This window comes from Lissotriton vulgaris, chromosome 10 (genome assembly GCF_964263255.1).
Source record: "Lissotriton vulgaris chromosome 10, aLisVul1.2, whole genome shotgun sequence".
Taxonomy (NCBI): domain Eukaryota; kingdom Metazoa; phylum Chordata; class Amphibia; order Caudata; family Salamandridae; genus Lissotriton; species Lissotriton vulgaris.
This window is the reverse complement of record NC_141698.1, coordinates 877513602-877536317: the sequence shown is the minus strand read 5'-3', so window position 1 is coordinate 877536317 and position 22716 is coordinate 877513602.

The following is a 22716-nucleotide window of genomic DNA, read 5'->3' as shown; positions in this document are numbered from 1 at the left end:
GAAAAAAGCATTCTATAACTATGCTGACTAGTGGCTTCGATGTACACTGCGGACAGTAGGATTCACAACTTGAATTCAGTTTTGTATCTACACTACAGACAGTAGGGAATTTAGCCTTGATTTATTTAAGGCACAGACAAAAAATACTCATGTGGCACTGCTAGTATACACAAGTACCTTTAATCCCTGCATCCTGTGAACTATGTTCACAAAGAATGTAGAACACAGCGCCAAAATGTACCTCCACCACCGGCAATACCAAGTCCTCTGGAGCATCACCTTCAACATCGCCACCAGACATACGTCCCCATTTTGAGAAAGTTAGAATGCACTGCTTGAAATGCAATTGTTTAATTTGTTTTGGGGAGCAATCACTAGACCCAGTTTGCAGAGCAATTGATAACCGTTGATGGTAGTTTTTTGTCCCTCTCAAAGTTCATGCAGTCCAGTATGCAACAGTCAATGCTTTGAGTACAGTCCGCTAGAACCACGCATCATCGCAGGGTGAGCACACACTGAACATAGACGTACCACTAACTCAGTGTACCATAAATAATCACCACATGGCCTTATTAAGGCAAAATTTTGTTGCCAAAAGACATTCTTACCAGTGCGTTCTGCCTGAACCATGCATCATCGCAGACTCTACACAAACCGCCCCTCCCTCAGTGTACCACAACTCATAAACCCTTTCTGATAAAATCTTCTGTGTATAATTTCACATACAGTGCTCCTACCTTTTTACAGCAAAAGTCATAAACCGTTTATGATTGAATATCTGTGTATGATATGATGATTACTATTCTACTTGTTACAAACAGCAACAAAATAAAATGGAGTCGAGCACACGTGCCCGTACCCACTTCAAATATCTATCTGTGTCTGTGTAGTTATTATGTTTGTAAAACGTTGCTTCTGCGCCCTACCACATTATATTGTGCTGTAAATAGCGTATGCAACCATCTTACCTCTGCCAATAACGAAAACTTCAATTATATAGTTTTTTCCCGCTCATTCTACAAATACGAACGTACAAAGTGGATCATTACAATACTGCAAAGAAACTATATAGTAAATTTATAAATGTGTACTAGTTCTTTTTTTTCTTTATTTTTTTACCACATTTATATACAGCGAAGTCGACCTAAAACTATATCAACAATTTACACGAGCACTGTATTAACAGTACATTTTCAGGCAGGCGTTGATTACATCATTACTCTACAATAATAGGATGTAGACGCGACTCAGAGCCTCGAACAATGATTTCCAGCACCAAGTTCGACAGTATACCTGAATGACCACATACGTATATATATTATCTGTCCCTCATGTGCTAAAAACTGCAACCTAATCCTCTCACAGCCTTGTAAATCTACAGATACAACACTCCACTGAATGTACAATAAATATTCATATTCGCAGAAATGCGTCATGTCCACCATCTTTTATGTGTGCATCTATGGGTGAATATAGGGTCAGTGAAACCCCGTACCTTCCATGTTAGCCATATTGTGGGACTTTACAGACATAATGACACATTTGCGTGAAAGACCAAGGTGACGGCAGCACTACAACACAAATCAGTAGATTTTTCATATAGCTCAAGAAGGAACCACGCCCATAGCTCGGGAGTCATCGTTCACAGCCTTGTGCAGCACTGGCATATGTCAGTCCAACCCACTCCACTTATGCTTCCAGGAAAAAACAATAACAGTATGCACATGGCCCAGATTTCAGTGATGTCATTTGAGATGTCATCAGTGATGACACTGACCATGTCATGAATGATGTAATATGTGACATCATCAGCAGTGGATTGCAGGTGCGCGAAATATAGTTAGTACACCTAACTATATAGGAGCAATTTGAGAAAGTTAGAATGCACTGCTTGAAATGCAATTGTTTATTTTGTTTTGGGGAGCAATCACTAGACCCAGTTTGCAGAGCAATTGATAACCATTGATGGTAGTTTTTTGTCCCTCTCAAAGTTCATGCAGTCCAGTATGCAACAGTCAATGCTTTGAGTACAGTCCGCTAGAACCACGCATCATCGCAGGGTGAGCACACACTGAACATAGACATACCACTAACTCAGTGTACCATAAATATTCACCACATGGCCTTATTAAGGCAACATTTTGTTGCCAAAAGACATTCTTACCAGTGCGTTCTGCCTGAACCATGCTTCATCGCAGACTCTACACAAACCGCCCCTCCCTCCGTGTACCACAACTCAGAAACCCTTTCTGATAAAATCTTCTGTGTATAATTTCACATACAGTGCTCCTACCTTTGTACAGCAAAAGTCATAAACCGTTTATGATTGAATATCTGTGTATGATATGATGATTACTATTCTACTTGTTACCAACAGCACCAAAATAAAATGGAGTCGAGCACACGTGCCCGTACCCACTTCAACTATCTATATGTGTCTGTGTAGTTATTATGTTTGTAAAATGCTGCTTCTGCGCCCTACCACATTATATTGTGCTGTAAATAGCGTATGCAACCATCTTACCTCTGCCAATAACGAAAACTTCAATTATATAGTTTTTTCTCGCTCATTCTACAAATACAAACGTACAAAGTAGATCATTACAATACTGCAAAGAAACTGTATAGTAAATTTATAAATGTGTACTAGTTCTTTTTTTTCTTTATTTTTTTACCACATTTATATACCGCGAAGTCGACCTAAAACGATATCAACAATTTACACGAGCACCGTATTAACAGTACATTTTCAGGCAGGCGTTGATTACATCATTACTCTACAATAACAGGATGTAGACACGACTCAGAGCCTCAAACAATGTTTTCCAGCACCAAGTTCGACAGTATACCTGAATGACCACATACGTATATATATTACCTGTCCCTCATGTGCTGAAAACTGCAACCTAATCCACTCACAGCCTTGTAAAACTACAGCTACAACACTCCACTGAATGTACAATAAATATTCATATTCGCAGAAATGCGTCATGTCCACCATCTTTTATGTGTGCATCTATGGGTGAATATAGGGTCAGTGAAACCCCGTACCTTCCATGTTAGCCATATTGTGGGACTTTACAGACATAATGACACATTTGCGTGAAAGACCAAGGTGACGGCAGCACTACAACACAAATCAGTAGATTTTTCATACAGCTCAAGAAGGAACCACGCCCATAGCTCGGGAGTCATCGTTCACAGCCTTGTGCAGCACTGGCATATGTCAGTCCAACCCACTCCACTTACGCTTCCAGGAAAAAACAATAACAGTATGCACATGGCCCAGATTTCAGTGATGTCATTTGAGATGTCATCAGTGATGACACTGACCATGTCATGAATGATGTAATATGTGACATCATCAGCAGTGGATTGCAGGTGCGCGAAATATAGTTAGTACACCTAACTATATAGGAGCAATTTGAGAAAGTTAGAATGCACTGCTTGAAATGCAATTGTTTAATTTGTTTTGGGGAGCAATCACTAGACCCAGTTTGCAGAGCAATTGATAACCATTGATGGTAGTTTTTTGTCCCTCTCAAAGTTCATGCAGTCCAGTATGCAACAGTCAATGCTTTGAGTACAGTCCGCTAGAACCACGCATCATCGCAGGGTGAGCACACACTGAACATAGACATACCACTAACTCAGTGTACCATAAATAATCACCACATGGCCTTATTAAGGCAACATTTTGTTGCCAAAAGACATTCTTACCAGTGCGTTCTGCCTGAACCATGCTTCATCGCAGACTCTACACAAACCGCCCCTCCCTCAGTGTACCACAACTCAGAAACCCTTTCTGATAAAATCTTCTGTGTATAATTTCACATACAGTGCTCCTACCTTTGTACAGCAAAAGTCATAAACCGTTTATGATTGAATATCTGTGTATGATATGATGATTACTATTCTACTTGTTACCAACAGCACCAAAATAAAATGGAGTCGAGCACACGTGCCCGTACCCACTTCAACTATCTATATGTGTCTGTGTAGTTATTATGTTTGTAAAATGCTGCTTCTGCGCCCTACCACATTATATTGTGCTGTAAATAGCGTATGCAACCATCTTACCTCTGCCAATAACGAAAACTTCAATTATATAGTTTTTTCTCGCTCATTCTACAAATACAAACGTACAAAGTAGATCATTACAATACTGCAAAGAAACTGTATAGTAAATTTATAAATGTGTACTAGTTCTTTTTTTTCTTTCTTTTTTTACCACATTTATATACCGCGAAGTCGACCTAAAACGATATCAACAATTTACACGAGCACCGTATTAACAGTACATTTTCAGGCAGGCGTTGATTACATCATTACTCTACAATAACAGGATGTAGACACGACTCAGAGCCTCGAACAATGTTTTCCAGCACCAAGTTCGACAGTATACCTGAATGACCACATACGTATATATATTACCTGTCCCTCATGTGCTGAAAACTGCAACCTAATCCACTCACAGCCTTGTAAAACTACAGCTACAACACTCCACTGAATGTACAATAAATATTCATATTCGCAGAAATGCGTCATGTCCACCATCTTTTATGTGTGCATCTATGGGTGAATATGGGGTCAGTGAAACCCCGTACTTTCCATGTTAGCCATATTGTGGGACTTTACAGACATAATGACACATTTGCGTGAAAGACCAAGGTGACGGCAGCACTACAACACAAATCAGTAGATTTTTCATACAGCTCAAGAAGGAACCACGCCCATAGCTCGGGAGTCATCGTTCACAGCCTTGTACAGCACTGGCATATGTCAATCCAACCCACTCCACTTACGCTTCCAGGAAAACATAATAACAGTATGCACATGGCCCAGATTTCAGTGATGTAATTTGAGATGTCATCAGTGATGTCACTGACCATGTCATGAATGATGTAATATGTGACATCATCAGCAGTGGATTGCAGGTGCGCGAAATATAGTTAGTACACCTAACTATATAGGAGCAATTTCAATGGCTTTTTAAATGCTAATTCCTAAATATATATGACCTGAAACCTATGTTTTTTTCAGTGAATTTGCAAGGTTTTTTAAATGCTAAATCCTAACAATATATGACCTGAAAGCTATGGTTTTTTCAGTGAATTTGCAAGGTTTTTGAAATGCTAATTCCTAACTATATATGACCTGAAACCTATGGTTTTTTCAGTGAATTTGCAAGGTTTTTTAAATGCTAATACTAACTATATATGACCTGAAACCTATGTTTTTTTAGTGAATTTGCAGGGTTTTTTAAATGCTAATACCTAACTATGTAAGGCTTGAAACCTATGGTTTTTCAGTGAATATATATATTTAATATAATATACATATAATTTTTATTTTCAAGTTTTTTTTTCTATGATTACAGGATCCGCGCACCGTGAACTCTCTGAGCTCTTACCCCGACACATTTTTTAAGTTTCTAAAACATAATAGCTACGTTTTTAACGTAGATTTTAAAGGTAGACAATATCTGCTTTAATGTAGAAAATGTTTTTTTTAAAACTTTTAACAATAGTATATTACTTTTTGAAGTAGTAACAAATCTCGCGAGGGTACGTCGCACATGCACCCAACGTAAGAGCTCCGTCCGCGCACCGTAACAGCTTTGAGCTCTTACCCCCGAAAGTTTTATTAACTTTAAATCGTTATATCTACGTATTCATTGCACAATGCAAAAGTACACATTATCTGGGATAATAAAGAACATGTTAATTTAAACTTTTAAAGACCATATATAACTTTATTTAAGCAATTATAAATTTTGCGAGGGTGCGTACTACGTAAACACATCGTAAGATTATGTTAGCGCCCCGTAAATGGACCGTAAACGCAACGTAAGCTTACGTAAGCGCTCCGTAAACGCTCCATAAGCTAACGTCCAACCATGTGACCTTAAAACAAAAGACTTAATTGGTTTATAATACTTCCTACTCTAATTGTTGAAAGACCCCTCCCATGTTCATCATTCTTCTTTGGCTTTCACAGAAGCAACACCTTTTTTCTACACCTCCTAGCTACAGAAAAATTCTTCCAAATGGCTGAATATCCAGAGTCTGACCATTCTTCTAATGAAGACTTTGTTGAAGAGGACCCTCGCCCAAGTAAGAAGAAGGAGTCCATAGTCTGGAAGTTTTTCAGCTTTCCAGAACATCAGAAGAAAGTAAATGCACCACTGGTCACCTGCAAGATCTGTAGCACAGTGTTATCTAGAGGAAATCCTAATAAGAAATATTCATTCGGAACCCACAGCATGGAACGCCATGTAAAAAATATACACCCCAACAATTGGAGTAGAGCTGTGGTGCAAAGATCTCAGGAGCAGGACTCTTCTCCTAGTACATCTACAGCAAGAACCAGAGTACCACCAATGCCATCTTTAATGGTGGCGAACATTCAGCCAGAACTGAAAAATTTAATGATGCAATGCATATATTGCAATAAATTAGTAGCCTTCGGACAACAGTCCATTGAAGTAATTTTGCAGAAGAACAGGAACCACAGATGCAGCAAATAATTTTTTTCTTTCCATTTTGAAGTTTGTTCCTGTTGAACAATTGTTTTGTGTAAAAAGTTCATTTTTCTACGTTTTTCCAGCAAAAAAAAAAAGAAAAAAAAGTTCTTTTAAGCACTACCTCTACTGGTTAAAAAAAGAACTACATTTCTATGTTTGTATGTAAAAGTTTGTCATAGTGAATGTCAAAGTGCGAAACTATAAGGATGTGGTACAGCATATATCTATAAGGTGTTTACCTATAGTATACTGTATTACTTCCAAAGCACTGAAATGTAACATATCTATATAAATATGTTACAACTCTATGGGCCAGATATAGGTAATCTCGATTTACCTACTCTTAAATACCGAATCATACCAATTCAATATTTAAGAGTACGTAAATGGGATGTAGGTAATTTTCTTTTGAAATTACAGAATCTGTATAATTCAGTCACTTTACCAAATCGGTATTTACCGATTTGGTAATTGCCATTGATTCCTATAAATCTTGAGACCAATAGGAATCAATGGCAGTTACCGAATCAGTAAATACGGAATCAGTAAAATTACCGAATTGTCAAGGGAGACAGGTTGTCACTTTGACACACTGTTGCACCCTTGATTCTGATTTGTGTGCCATGTCACACACATACATGGTTTTAGGGCATGTATGTGTGCCACATGGCACAAATGTACATGCACAGATATGCATTTACACAGGAATTCATTATTTACCTCCGAAAGTTTTATAAACTTTAAATCGTTATATCTACGTATTCATTGAACAATATAAAGGAGCACATTACCTGGGATAATAAAGAACATGTTTATTTTAAACTTTTAAACAACATATATAACTTTATTTAAACAATTATAAATCTCACGAGGGTGCTAAATCTTTATATCTACATATTCATTGTACAATATAAAGGAGCATATTAACTGTGATAATAAAGAACAAGTTTATTTTAAACTTTTAAACAACATATGTAACTTTATTTAAACAATTATAAATCTCACAAGGGTGCATACCACGTAAGCACATCATAAGATGACGTAAGCGCTCCGTAAATAAAACATAAACGCAACGTAAGCTTACGTAAGCGCTCCGTAAACGCTCCGTAAGCGCTCCGTAAGCTTACGTTCAACCATGTGACCTTAAAACAAAAGATTTAATTGGTTTATAATACTTCCTACTCCAATTGTTGAAAGACCCCTCCCATGTTCATCATTCTTCTTTGGCTTTCAGAGAAGCAACACCTTTTTTCTACAGCTCCTAGCTACAGAAAAATACTTCCAAATGGCTGAACATCCAGAGTCTGACCATTCTTCTAATGAAGACTTTGTTGAAGAGGACCCTCGCCCAAGTAAGAAGAAGGAGTCCATAGTCTGGAAGTTTTTCAGCTTTCCAGAACATCAGAAGAAAGTAAATGCACCACTGGTCACCTGCAAGATCTGTGACACAGTGTTATCTAGAGGAAATCCTAATAAGAAATATTCATTCGGAACCCACGCCATGTAAAAAATATACACCCCAACAATTGGAGTAGAGCTGTGGTGCAAAGATCTGAGGAGTAGGACTCTTCTCCTAGTACATCTACAGCAAGAACCGGAGTACCACCAATGCCATCTTCAATGGTGGCGAACATTCAGCCAGAACTGAAAAAATTTAATGATGCAATGCATACATTGCAATAAATTAGTAGCCTTCGGACAACAGACCATTGTAATTTTGCAGAAGAACATGAACCACAGATGCAACAATAGTTTTGTGTGAAAAGTTCATTCTTCTACTACATCTTCAGAACAGTTTGTTCCTGAAACCCCTAGAACACAGAGAGAGTCCATAGTGCGGAAATGTAAAAAAAAAACAGAAAGAGAGAAAAAGGTAAATGCTCCTTTTGTCACATGTAAAATCTGTCACACAGTACTTTCAAGAGGAAATCCACAGAGACAGTACAGCTTTGGAACCTATAACATGAAATGCCATACAATTGGAGTAAAGCTGTAATAAAAAGATCATCAGAGGAGCAGGGCTCTGCTCCCAGCACTTCTTCTGAAGCAACAGCACCACCAATGCAAGCATCAATGGTTGCAAATATTCAACCTGAACTTAGGAATTTGACGATGCAATGCATTCGTTGCCAGAAACTAATAACCTTTGCATAAGAGTCCATTCAAGTTATCCTGCAAAAAAACAGGAAGCACGGGTGCATTACCAGGAGCATTTTTTCTTTTCTCTGAAGATTGTCTTCTGGGTGAATCTTCTAATTCAGTCCTATTGATTGATAAAGCTTGCTTATAAACTCTTTGTTTGCCGTTCTTGGTAGGCATAATCTAATATGACTTTGCAGATATTTACAAGCTGTTGTAAAGAAAAATATGACATATTATAGACCACTACTAACATAGCACATAGCAATTACATTAACTAAACAATATAAACACTAGTTCACATCTCTCTTTGTGTGCCTCATATCACTCTCTGCCTGCACCATCTCCCTCTTTGCATGCCTCATCTCACTCTATCCTTCCACCATCTCTCTGTTTGTATGTGTGTGTCATCTCAATCTCTGCCTACACCATCTGTCTGTTTGTGTGTGTGTCTCATTTCACTCTCTGTGTCTAAAACGATTTACCATTCTAAATGTTTTTGGTTGAAATGTCTGGCTTTAAGTTTTTTGACAAGGAACACACTGAGTGTGTATGTGAATTAAGGAATAACATTTTCATTTTTTTCCATAATGTTAGCTGTGTGTGCTCACAGTTTGTATCTTTTAGCTTACAGGGTAGATTTCTTTTTAAAGTGTTTCTCATGCTTGGATTCAATGCTGGTATAGAGATAGTGCTAATAGTTTAATTTGGCTTGCAAATATGCTCCTTTTTTACAAGCGCCTTGCGCAACCTTTAACATGGGTGCAAGCAGTGAATATATGGAGAGGGATAGGAATAGCAGATAGAAAACAATATGAAATGGTGTGGGAGATGCATAAAGGATTTCACTAATGGCATCAATTGAGATGGAATATAAGATAAAGAGGGGGATATTTACAAGCCCCTTGCAAAATGTTTAACATGGGTACAAGCAGTAAATGCATGCAGAGTGATAAAATTGGCACACAGACAGGAATCTGAAATGCCTTGAGAGATGCATAAATGATTTTACTAATGGCATAAATTGAGATAGAATATACAAAAAAGAGAGGTATATTTACAAGCCCCTTGCGCAATGTTTGACATAGGTGCAAGCCAAAAATGCATGCAGAGTAATGAAATTGGCACACAGACAAGAATATGAAATGCATTGAGAAATGCGTAAAGGATTTTACTAATGGCATAAATTGAGATAGAATATACAAAAAAAGAAAGGCATATTTAAAAGCCCCTTGCACAATGTTTGACGTGAGTGCAAGCAGAAAATGCATGCAGAGTAATAAAATTGGCACACTGACAAGAATATGAAATGCTGTAGATGCGTAAAGGATTTTACTAATGGCATAAATTGAGATACAATATACAAAAAAGAGAGGCATATTTACAAGCCCCTTGCGCAATGTTTGACATGGGTGCAAGCAGAAAATGCATACAGAGTAATAAAATTGCCACACAGACAAGAATATGAAATGCTGTGAGAGATGCGTAAAGGATTTTACTAATGGCATAAATTGAGATACATTATACAAAAAAGAGAGGCATATTTACAAGCCCCTTGCGCAATGTTTGACATGGGTGCAAGCAGAAAATGCATGCAGAGTAATAACATTGGCACACAGACAAGAATATGAAATGCCTTGAGAGATGCGTAAAGGATTTTACTAATGGCATATATTGAGATACAAAATACAAAAAAGTGAGGCATATTTACAAGCCCCTTGCACAATGTTTGACATGGGTGCAAGCAGAAAATGCATGCAGAGTAATAAAATTGGCACACAGACAAGAATATGAAATGCCTTGAGAGATGCGTAAAGGATTTTACTAATGGCATAAATTGAGATAGAATATACAAAAAAGAGAGGCATATTTACAAGCCCCTTGCACAATGTTTGACATGGGTGCAAGCAGAAAATGCATGCGGAGTAATAAGATTGGCACACAGACAAGAATATGAAATGCCTTGAAAAATTGCGTAAAGGATTTTACTAATGCCATAAATTGAGATACAATATACAAAAAAGAGGGGCATATTTACAAGCCCCTTGCGCAATGTTTAACATTAATGCTGGTATAGAGATAGTGTAATGGTTCATTTGCATATACATAACATAAGACACAATCCAAATTAAAACAATACCCTATTAGCTAAGAGATGCAAACTGTCAGAAAATACAGTTAACATTATGAAAAAAGGTGAAAATATAATTCCTTAATTCACACCGACACTCACTGTGATCCTTGTCAAAAAAGTTTAAGCCACACATTTTATCAAAAAACATTTTGCATGGTAAATTATTTTACACACAGAGCACAAACCATTGAAATGAGCACTACACTACAATGCAGAAACCTGACTCATTTTCAAAATACAACAGTAATGAAGCCCAATATGCTTGTTATGCTTCCCAATACTGCAAACAGCACTCTCTCTATATTACTCACCTTTAAAATCATCGCTTTTGAAAATGTAGAACAGTGTGAAACAAACACCACATTTTCTTTAGCAGAATCCCTGAACTGCAGCTCAGATACTGGAAACAGAAATGGCACAGTTTCCCACTCATTCGTCTCACTTATTTATGCTCATAACCAATGAAATGTCTTCCCACACTATTTCAAAACTAAACTAACATTTCAATTGGTTCTACATTTCCACACTTTCAAACTCACATAATATCCACCCATCCCCCTACTGCTCATTCAACCTGTTACCATGGTAACTCCCACCTAAGGAAGAACAGAGTTTAAAAGTTCATCATACTATGTTGCAAATGAATCCAGCAAGGTTGTTAGAGCTTTCAATATAACAGCTAATCATGTTCAATGTTCCTTTCAATGACCTTTTCAGAACCATTAGAATTGCTTCTTTTAAAAAACAAAACTATGCACCCTAATATGCTCTTTTGCATTTTCAAAAAGCACCAATCATTTCTTAAGCTTCAAGTGCAGTGAATGTCCTCTTCTTTTTTTCTAAACTGCAAGCTTTCCGACTGCCATTTCATTTACAGCCCTCATCTGAGTACAACCAGATCTGCCTTGAACATGCATTCAGTATGGTTTGTAGGACACAGCTTTGTATTCTGGTCTAAAAGGTATGCAACAAACAGAGGAATTTTAAACCTTGATTTACCAAAGTGGATATTTTATGGATTGGCCAGAGAGGATTGGGATGTCACAATTGATACCATTGGTGAAATCTTTCATGCATCTCCCACACCCTGACCTCATAATTGTGCACTGTGGTGGAAATGACTTATGCACTTTGACTGGGGTTGGTCTGGAAATGCTATTGAAGGACATCTTTGGACAATTGATGTCACTTTTTCCTCAAACTGCCTTTGTCTATTCCAATATATGCCAAAGGCAAAAAATTAATTGGTCCAATCAATGTTGTCCAAAGATTGAGAAAGCAAGGAAACATGTAAATAAATATGTTTCTGCATACATGAGAGACTATGGAATGGGTTGTATATACCACAACAACTTGCGTTACAACATGCAAGGGATCTATAGGACAGATGGTGTACATTTCACTGATGAAGGGAACAGAGTCTATCTCTGTAACATCAGACTCTGCATTGGTACTTACTTGTAGGTACCAAAAAAAACACAATGAACACAACGGCTCTTTTTAGAGCCAACTAACATGTAAACACTCAAATATGATTTTTAACTTTATTTTTTTAATTAATTTTTACCGAGGTCCGCGCACCGAGCACTCATCGAGCACTCCCCATGCACAGACATATTGTGTGTTCTCTTATTTTCTTTAAAATAAACATTATTTTTAACCTTAGGAGTCCTTGAAGGACCCCCTGAGAAGGCCTAACGGGTCAGGGACACTCTACCCTACTCCCTTCCCACGTTTTTAAGTTATATTTTTCACTCTCTTCTGAAACCACAAAATGGCGGCGATACGGTTCGCGGACCGTGCATTTACCGAGCACTCACGGTGCGCGAACCTATTGGAATTAAAAAAAATAAAAGAAAACTAAATGGAAATGGACTTCTGTAGATACCTTGTATGTTGTAATGCAAGTTATTGTGGTATATTGAATCCATACTGTAGTCTTTCAGGAAAGCAGAAACAGATTTGTTCACATGATTCCTTCCTTTCTCAATGTGTGGTCAGAATTGGCGTAGGGCGTCATGAGTTACTACTCTAGTGAAACACGCTTGCTGTTCTATATACTTACTTATGTTGTAAACTAGTGAATCAGAGACAGTCAGTGAAAGAAAGGATGCAGGACATGAAGAACAAAAAATTGTATCAATTTGCTACTACCTCATGAATTACATTTAAATAAGTATAATTTTCAAAACAATTTTTCTTTACTAAATCAAAATTTATTTATCAGAATTTTCAAAATCTAAAATAACTTATAGCATTTCTTCATCAGGAATTTCATCCGTCAAAGTGTCTGAAAATGATTCGTCAAACTCAACAATGTCTACACATTCCATTAATTCCATATCTAGTGTTTAATCAAAAAAATCTGCCATGGTATCTCCTTCATGTTCTTCATGATTTGTTTCATTTACAGGATCAATATACACCACAGAATAAGTTGCCTCAATAAACGTTGCTGTTATTTCAAAGAAGATGTTGGTAGGCTCCTCATTTTCATTCATCATTTTATTTTAGTGTACTATTAGAGAAAAACTATTAAATTCTATTAGAAGAGTCAATACTGTGTAAATCTCACACCAGAAATTGAACACCAAAATGTCCTCACAAAACTACCTCAGACACTATAGTCACAAAAAATGGCAGTGTTTCCCTGGACAGAGTATAGTATCAAGCAAGAATTAGAAATATAAAGCACTGCATCTGATGTTGTCCTACTCAATCTATAAGTATAACAGAAAAACATTAAACAACTAACAGAAAACATTTTTCCTATTAACTTAAAGTGAACAACAGAGTTCCCCTTACAAATTAACATCTGACCTTCTAGAAAACTGTTGAACAGTAAATTCTGTCTCAATCTCACACCTCAGAAGTATACCTCAAACACTAAAATCTCAACATGGCTGTGTTTCCCTCTCATTTTTCATACATATTCAAATTACCCAGCTAATCACATTTTATCACACACAAAATCAAAACCAAAGTAACATTTTAATTGGTTCAAATTATCAACACTTTCAAACTCACATAATCTTCAACCTACCCCCAATACTCTCTACCAATTACCATACTAACTCTCCACAAAACACCTACCGAAACCCAAAGGTGAATAACTCAATGTTCACTCAACCAACATCTTAACACTGAAACTTGTTATTTTAATGTATTTCTTTTTTGCCTTTTTGAGCCGAAGTCCGCGCACGGTGTGTGGACCCCGCGATTTAAAAATAATGTTTTTTTAATTTTTTTCAACCTTCGGGGTCCTTTACATACCCCATGACAAAACCTAGGGGACTCAGGAATCTCTACCCTGCCTCCTTGTCAACTATTACACTTCTGTTTATAACCACAATCCTCTGACACAAAAACAAGATGGCGGACAACAGTTCCTCATTTCAACTGACTGGAATGTTGACAGACGTCCAACAGCCAATCAGAATTCCGCGCGCACGCTAAGGTCCGCGCACGTGCAAGGACAGTGCAAGGACGGAGCAAGCCCATGCGCGCACCGTGTCCCGCCCAAAGATATATAATTTGAAAAAAGTTGATTTTCTCAAAAATTACTGAAGGGATTTTCACCAAATTTACAAAAGGCACTTCTGCATACCAGGCTCTACCACTTTGCCAAGTTTGCAGTAATTCCATTCAGCCGTTCGGGCTGTAGCTGTGTCTAAAGGTCCTATGGAAAATTGCATTGGACTCAATTTCACATTCAATTTTCACAAAAACTACTGGAGGGATTTACACCAAACATACAAAAGGCACTGCTGCATACCAGTCCCTCCCATTTTGCCAAATCTGGTGTAATTCCGTTCAGCCGTTCGAGCTGTAGCCTTGTCAGAATGTCCCTATGGAAATTAACAATGGGAAAACACGTTTTGGGACCCCCCTTTTCTCTCGGCCCCCGCTTGACGAATCCCCCCCAAACTTTCAGGGAAGGAGCAGAGCGCAGCGAGGCAAATTTAAGGAACATTACAGGCAGATCCCTCAATCGGCGCCAAAGTTATTCCCAATAGAATGTTTGGAATTTCCTATGGTAACTAGGTCCTAACTATATATACCTACTGGCGACCGCCAGTAGGTTACATATATATATATATATATATATATATATATATAAGAGAAATGCGTGGCTTGGAGGGAAGAAAACGAACACCATATGGCCAAAGTAGCACTCTGGCTACGGTTCATAGATGATTTGTTCCTCCTGTGGAAGGGCAGCGAAAATGAATTTGACACCTTCTTTAATATCCTCAACCAGAATTCAGAGGGACTGAAGTTCACGTATACCATCAATTCCAAAGAAATTGTATTTCTTGACACCAAAGTATACATTGCAGGAAATAAAATTCAAACAACCGTTCACAGGAAAGAGACAGCCACAAACAGCATCCTGCACGGACTAAGCTTCCACCCTCAAAAACTTGTGAAAAGCATTCCGTACGGAGAACTTTTACGGATGAAAAGAAATTGTTCGGAAGAAAAGGAGATGGAATTAAAGTTCAAAGAAACAAAAGAACGCTTCAGACAAAGAGGGTACAAACAGGCGGACTTAAGAAATTGTGAAATAAGAGCAAGAAGCAAAACCAGAGCACAAACACTGATACCTAAGGAACATCCCGTGCCTTCGCAACAAGCTGAACATGACAGATCTAACCAACCAAGGATGATAATGACATTCAGTAAAGAAAGTCACAAAATTCAAAATGCAATGAAAAAGTACTGGCCAGTACTTAAGAAAGACCCGGATATTGGGACAACGATAGGAGACTACCCATTGGTTTCCTATAGAAGGGCTCGCAATCTAGCAGATGAGCTGACCCAAAGTCACTTTGAATACAAAAAAGTACCATCATGGTTGGAAATGAGAAAACAAGGCTTCAACAAATGCCCAAATTGTAAAGCATGCAAAATAGGCCGAAATATGAAAAGCCTCAAAGATGCAAGTAGTAAGAGCTTCATAATCAAAGGCAATATCAACTGTGACTCTTCCTTCGTAGTGTACATGATCCAATGTTTTTGTGGAAAATCCTACATTGGTAGCACCACTTGTTCCCTGAAAATACGGATTTTACAACACATCCGTGCAATCCAGAATCATGACAACTCATATGCCATCGCGAAACATCTTGCTCATCATGACAATAGAACATGGCAGGATGTGAGATATTTTGGTTTAGCCATGATCGCACCAAATGAAAGAGGTGGCAACCGCATTCAACAACTGAGAAGACTTGAATCAAAGTTGATCATGAGGTTCAAGACCAAACAACCTGGAGGCCTCAATGGCGATGAGGAACTTTATGTACACATATGAGGGATATTACTAATGATCCTTATGATTAGCCAAGTTGGGACTCTTCTTTTCCACTTTCCTATAATACGTAATAAGTGTGTTTATTGAGACTTATCACTGACACTATAACAGAGTTGCATTATGTTATTTGTTAAGTATTTAGTTGATCTTCTAATTTTGCCAAATTAATTTCTCACAAGACAGTCATGGGTGGACGCTAACATTGGGGACGTAGGGCACTCAGCCCTTTATTTAAAATGGAGCATCTCCATACAAGCTACACATCATGGGAGCCAGCCCCCCCTCAATCGGGTGGCCGACTCAACACGCACATGTCATCATGTGCGTCACAAAGCGTAATTTGCCCTGGCTAACAGAGGGCCCGCTTTGAGATGTTGTAGCGCTAAACTCGCCCCAATGCAGCTAATCCCCATGACTTACACTGTAAATTGTGTTGGCTTAAACCAAGTAGAACTACATGTCCCAGCATGCCCCAAAACTCAGGGGCGTGCCCTACAGGCATAATTGTACTAAAACAATGAAGGGACTACACAAATTGGCTACCGTGAACACGAACTACGGTTCGAAACGCGTAGGTGTTTTGTCACGTTTTGAATAATAAAACTGCAAACTGAAAACCAAGGCGAGTGCGGCGATTTTTTGGTAAAAATACTAATCTGGGACACTGCCCTGGTCCCATCGCAAGCACCGGCTGTAACTGCGCTCCCGCTGCGACAGGACAAGTTGTATGCAATATATATATATATATATATATATATGCTCCAGTTAAGTATAAATGGAAATCATCCGGCACTCACAGATATCGTTCATTTCAGGCGTGTTTATTTATTTACAGCAGTTTCATCAACGCGTTTCGGGAGTCAAGCTCCCTTGATCATTTATATATATATATATTTAGTATATTTAGAGAGAGAGATATATTCACTGAAAATTAGCATTTAAAAAACCTTAGAAATTCAGTGAAAAACCCATAGGTATCAGACATGTTATATTAGTTGGACATTTGCCTCATATAAACCCATAGAAATTCTTCTGTTATAGTTAGTTCAGCTAACTATAACTTGTGCCCCCGCAATTCTCTGCTGATGATGTCGCATATTACATCATTCATGACAGGGTCAGTGACATTACTGATGACATCACTGATGACATCTCAAATTACATCACTGATGACATCACTGATGACTTCATCCAGTGAATTTGTTTTTCTTTAAACTCTAAATATGTTTTATATATACACCAAGCTGTATTGAAGAATGACTGGGTGTATACGTATCTGGATGAAGTATTTAGTAGGTGTGTGACTGAGTGATTGATTAAATGTGTCTTAATGAATTGATGGTTTAGTGACTAAAGTGTCTGAATGCCTGTATCAGTATGTCTGTTTTTCTGTAAGCTGCTGCATGTGTTGGTCAGGTGCTACATGAGTGTCTATATGATTTATTGATTGGTTGCCTAAGATTTGTATGGAAGACTGAGTGTGTTTGGGTGGGTGGGAGGTGTGTGTCTCTGTGCATACATATGTGAGTGGTTGATTCAGTGGGTGTATGAGTTTAAGAGTGCATTTGAAAACAGCTGTATGTGCGGGTGAGTATTTGTATGGATGTGTTGGTGAAAGGTTGGTACATGTCCAAGTAACTACATATGTAAAAGGCAGTGTATGTGAGAGTTTGAGTATATAAATGACTATATGTGAGAGTCAATGATTGTGAGAGTGGCTGTATGGATGAGTGTATACTTGTATTAGTGATTATATAAGAGAGTAAGTATGCGTTACTATCTGTATGAATAAATGATCATGGGCGTGTATAACTGTGTAGGTGAGTAAATGGAACTATGATACATTCTTTCCACGTCTGACTACGGTGAGTGCATGAGTGAGTAGGATAAATGGTGGTGTATCAGTGTCTGTATAGCTGTGTGAGTGTATTTTTAGTTTTGTATTGATCAGTGACTACATGTATGAATGGTTGTATGGGTGAATGAGTTCATGTGTCTGTAAACCTAGGAATTAGTGAGTGCATTTGTAGTAAGTGGTTTTGGTGTCTCAATGGTTTTGAAAATGGAATTCTGTATTTTACAGGGGGTGTATCAAAGGCTATATTAGGGTGTGAGGAGGTACATCAGATTGTCACGTGGATGATGCCATCAGTGATGTCATCAGTGATGTCATTTGAGATGTCATCAGTGATGTCATCTGTGATGTCACTGACCATGTCATGAATTATGTAATATGTGACATCATCAGCAAAGCATTGCAGTGGCCCGAGTTATAGTTAGCTGAACTAACTATGACAGGGGAATTTCTATGGTTTTGTACGAGTGAAATGTCCAACTAACGATAACATGTCTGAAACCAATGTTTTTTCCAGTGAATTTCTAAGGTTTTTTAAATGCTAATTTCTAGGTATAACAGGCCTCAAACCTATGGTTTTTTCAGTGAATTTCAATGTTTTTTTAAATGCTAATTTCTAACTATAACGTGCCTGAAACACATGTTTTTTCCATAAATTTCAAACTTTTTTGAAATGCTAATTTCTAGCTATAACGTGCCTGAAACCTATGTTTTTTCAGTGAATTTCAATTTTTTTTAATGCTAACTTCTAATTATATTGTTCATTTAACCTATAGTTTATTTCCGACACCAAAGAAGGACACAACACCCACTGCCACACCCCTCAGGACCTCCCCCGTACCACCCCTCTCCCTACTACCACCAAGGGAGTGCAGAACAGGACAGCGAACCCTCCAAAAACTGCATGGCCCCTCAGCCATATCATAGCTCAATGTTGGAAAATGTGGCAATGGTTTTTTCAGTACATTTGAATTTTTTTTTAAATACAAATTTTTTACTTTATGCTCCTGAGACCTATTTTTTGTGAATTTTAAATGTTATTAAATACTAATTTCTAATAATAAAGTTCAAAAAAGCTATATTTTTCCCAGTAATTTTGATTTTTTAAAAATATTTTGTAACTTTCTCATCCTAAAAATATTTTTTGTAATTTTTTAAATTTATTATTCAAACTATTTAACCCCTTCGCTGCGCCCGTCGGCCAACGGCTGCCACAAACACTACCTCAGTAGTGCTGCGCACGTCAGTTGGCCGACATGGCCCGCCCACTTGTTCAAACCGCCGCACCACAGCGTAATCCACGCCAGGGTTAAGCGAATAATGTCTTCTTGTATTTAAAATATTAAATAACTACATACAGTGTGAAAGGGAACCCAGTCCACAGCCACATTTCAAGAACAACACATGTCATAGACCTACTGATCAAGCATCTCCAACACCCAAGAACACCCATCACCACCCCCAGGACCCCCTCCCTCTACCATTGAGGCAGCATAGAACAAGACAGCGAACTTTCCAAAACCAGCATGGCCCCTCACCCACACAATAGCTCAATATTGGGACAGGTGTGAACAAACTATATGTGAAGGAAGCAATTCACCCATGAATAACATTGCACACAATGCAAAGTGTAGCAGTGATGTGCCGGACACATCTCAGTATGCACAACACACACCTCTCCATGTGTGCAAATACTACTGGTGCTTGTAGTGTTGTGGACAGTGGACCCAACCATGTTACGTCAAACACTAGGGAAGATCTCAGTCCCCACTGCAAGTATAAGCGTAACCGGAGTGGGCTGGTCCAACGTACGCCACTTCAGCATAAGAGTGTGAATAAATAGGCCGAAGTTCTGGGCATGTTTAACTTGTGGGAAAGCCAAAGCCTCTGCCAGGGCGGCACCCCTCACCCTACCACAAGGCCGCCGTCGTGACCGCCAGCCTCCTCAGCCGATCGCTGGCTTCCACCACACAGGCCCCCAGCGGCACAGCACTGCAGACTTATGTCTGTACAAACTACTGCCTTAGATAGACACTGCGGACTGAAAAGCTCACAATTCACATTGAGTCGCAATTGCAGATGACGTAGTCCAGTACGCAACAGACATTGCTCAAGTCAACACGTGGCTGTGGGCCCTTCCTCACCGCTGCCTCCAGCCTACACTGGGGTGAGTAGGGCTCACAATTCAGATCGAGTCGCAATTCCAGATGACGCAGTCCAGTAGGTAACAGACATTGCTTAAGTCAACATGACGCGCCTGTGTGCTCTTCCTGACCGCTGCATCCAGCCTACACAGCGGTTAGTAGGGCTCACAATACAGATTGAGTCACGATCGCAAATGAACCAGTCCAGTAAGCAACAGGCATTGCTCAAGTCAACGCCACATGTCTGTTGGCCCTTCCTCACCGCTGCCTCCTCCCTCCACTGCGGTGAATAGGGCTCACAATTCAGATCGAATCGCGATTGCAGATGACACAGTCCAGTAGGCAACAGACATTTTTACCAGTACGGCCTGCCCGGACGACGCATCATAGGCACAGTAGATCACACATGTGCAACTGTGTCTTGAGTCCTGAATGGCAGTGACCTCAAGTCCGTGGTACTGATCACAGCACCAAACTCCCTTCGATCAGTGAGGCATATTATCACCCGAAAATCAAATAGAGGCAGAATTCAATAGACATAAGGCATTGCTCCAAGTGCGCCCCACCTGCCCCACGCATCAATGCAGGTTACGTACACGCTGAGCGCCAAAGGTACTACTAACTCACTGCACCATACGTCATTGCCACGTGGCCGTATTGAAGCAGAATTCAATAGACCAGTGCGCCCCTCCGGACCACACATCATCGCAGGGTACGTACACGCTTAGCGCCAAAGGTGCTACTAACTCAGTGCACCATAAGTCATCGCAAGGAAAACTAAACAGTTTTATGTCAACAGTGAGGCATACTATCACTCAAAAATCACCCAAAAATGCTTATAATATAAAAAGAACAGAACTATTAAAGTACATTAATGATTACAATGCAGTGATTTACAAGATATGGAATGCAAATATGGACATACAATATGTTGCACGTAACTGAACTGCTGTTTCCCACAATGTCATGCAATGTCACGTCATATATTACCAAGTGTGAGAAAAAAATGTGAGAAAAAATTTCACAGGACAAGGCACAGCAAAAAATTGTACAGCTTCAGCTTAAAGATGCTTTCACATCGAGTTCCTACGAATGTTCGGGTCGATAGACATCTGCAAGTTTATATTCAAAGTAAAGAGGGATCATCTGGAAAAGTGAGGATTTAAAAGGACAACGGCGGACTCCAGGTGCCGCACTAGCCTTGGACTGTGTGCTCAAAGTAGGATCTAAGGTTCTAGTAAAAATGGAGGGTGTGCACAATCGTCTCCTGCACCTGCCTTTGGAGGGTGCAACCCGCAAAGATCGGGAACAAACGTAGAGTAAGCAATGGAGTGGTGCACTTCCCAGGTAAGGTAATGTCCAATAAGGAAGATAAAATCAGTATCTTCGTTAGTAACAACTTTATTCAGGTACATCAAGTAGATTAAGCAAACATCAGCCAACGCCAATAATTTGGTGAGTAAATGGAGAGACCGCGGATACCCAAAAAAGTTGGTCAAAGAATCTATGAAGCACGCCTGGTGGACTCCACGTGAGACTCTCTTGGAAAGAAAGAAAAAGCCTTCATCACAACGTCAAGTGTGTGTAACCACATTTTGTCCAGATTCAAACAAATTGAAAAAAGTAATCAGACAAAATTGGCACCTTGTTAGGAATCTCAATGAGGATTTCACCACGGCCCCCATATTTGCATTCAAAAAAGAAAACAGTATTTCAAATTATATTGTGAGAGCGGCGGTCAAAAAAGAACCCAAACCAACACTGAGAGAATTAATGGTACAAGAACCGGTAAAAGTTCATCACAAATGTGGCACATGCGTCTGCTGTGAGTCAACAGTCCAAGGCTCAATGTTTTCCCATAGAGGAATATATTGGAAACATGATTCATTCTCAAACTGCAAAACAAAATTTGTAGTATACAGAATAACGTGCCCATGTGGGATGCTATACATCGGGAAAACAAGTCAAGAAACACGCCAGAGGATTAGCCAGCATAAATCACGCATCAAGAAAAAAGTGGAAACAGCACCTCTTGTAAATCATTTGGCAAAAAAACTACACACAGATAAAGATCTCCGTTGGACACTAATTTCAAATGTGGAAATTGACCCTCGAGGAGGAGAAATCGCGAACAGAAATTATCAAGAAGAGAAACTCTATTGATCGTTTAATTTGACACAGCACTGTTGGGACTAAATGAGATTTCTGAATTATATAAATTATAATATCATCTGTTTTGGAACCACCTTCCAACAGTGCGGCAATCTGGAGGTTTAAATGCCAAGCTCGGGCAAAAAATAAGCCAGCCTTATTTTGCTGAACAATTAAGGGAGCTGTAGGGCAAGGACCAAATGGTAAAAATATTAATAATAAAAGATCTTTATTTAAAAAAAAAAAAACATTTTTTCCAGTAAGTCGAAATTCGAATCCTCAATTGAGAGATCGAGTCAGTCTTGGCCATCACGAGTATAGACTATATATCCCTGTGCGACTTGCGCAGGGAGCTTCGCGCTCCTCTGTTTGGATTCCCACTTGCAAACATTTCAGGGGCCTCACATAAATTAAAGCATTTCTGGGACCCAAGATTTTTTAAATATATAC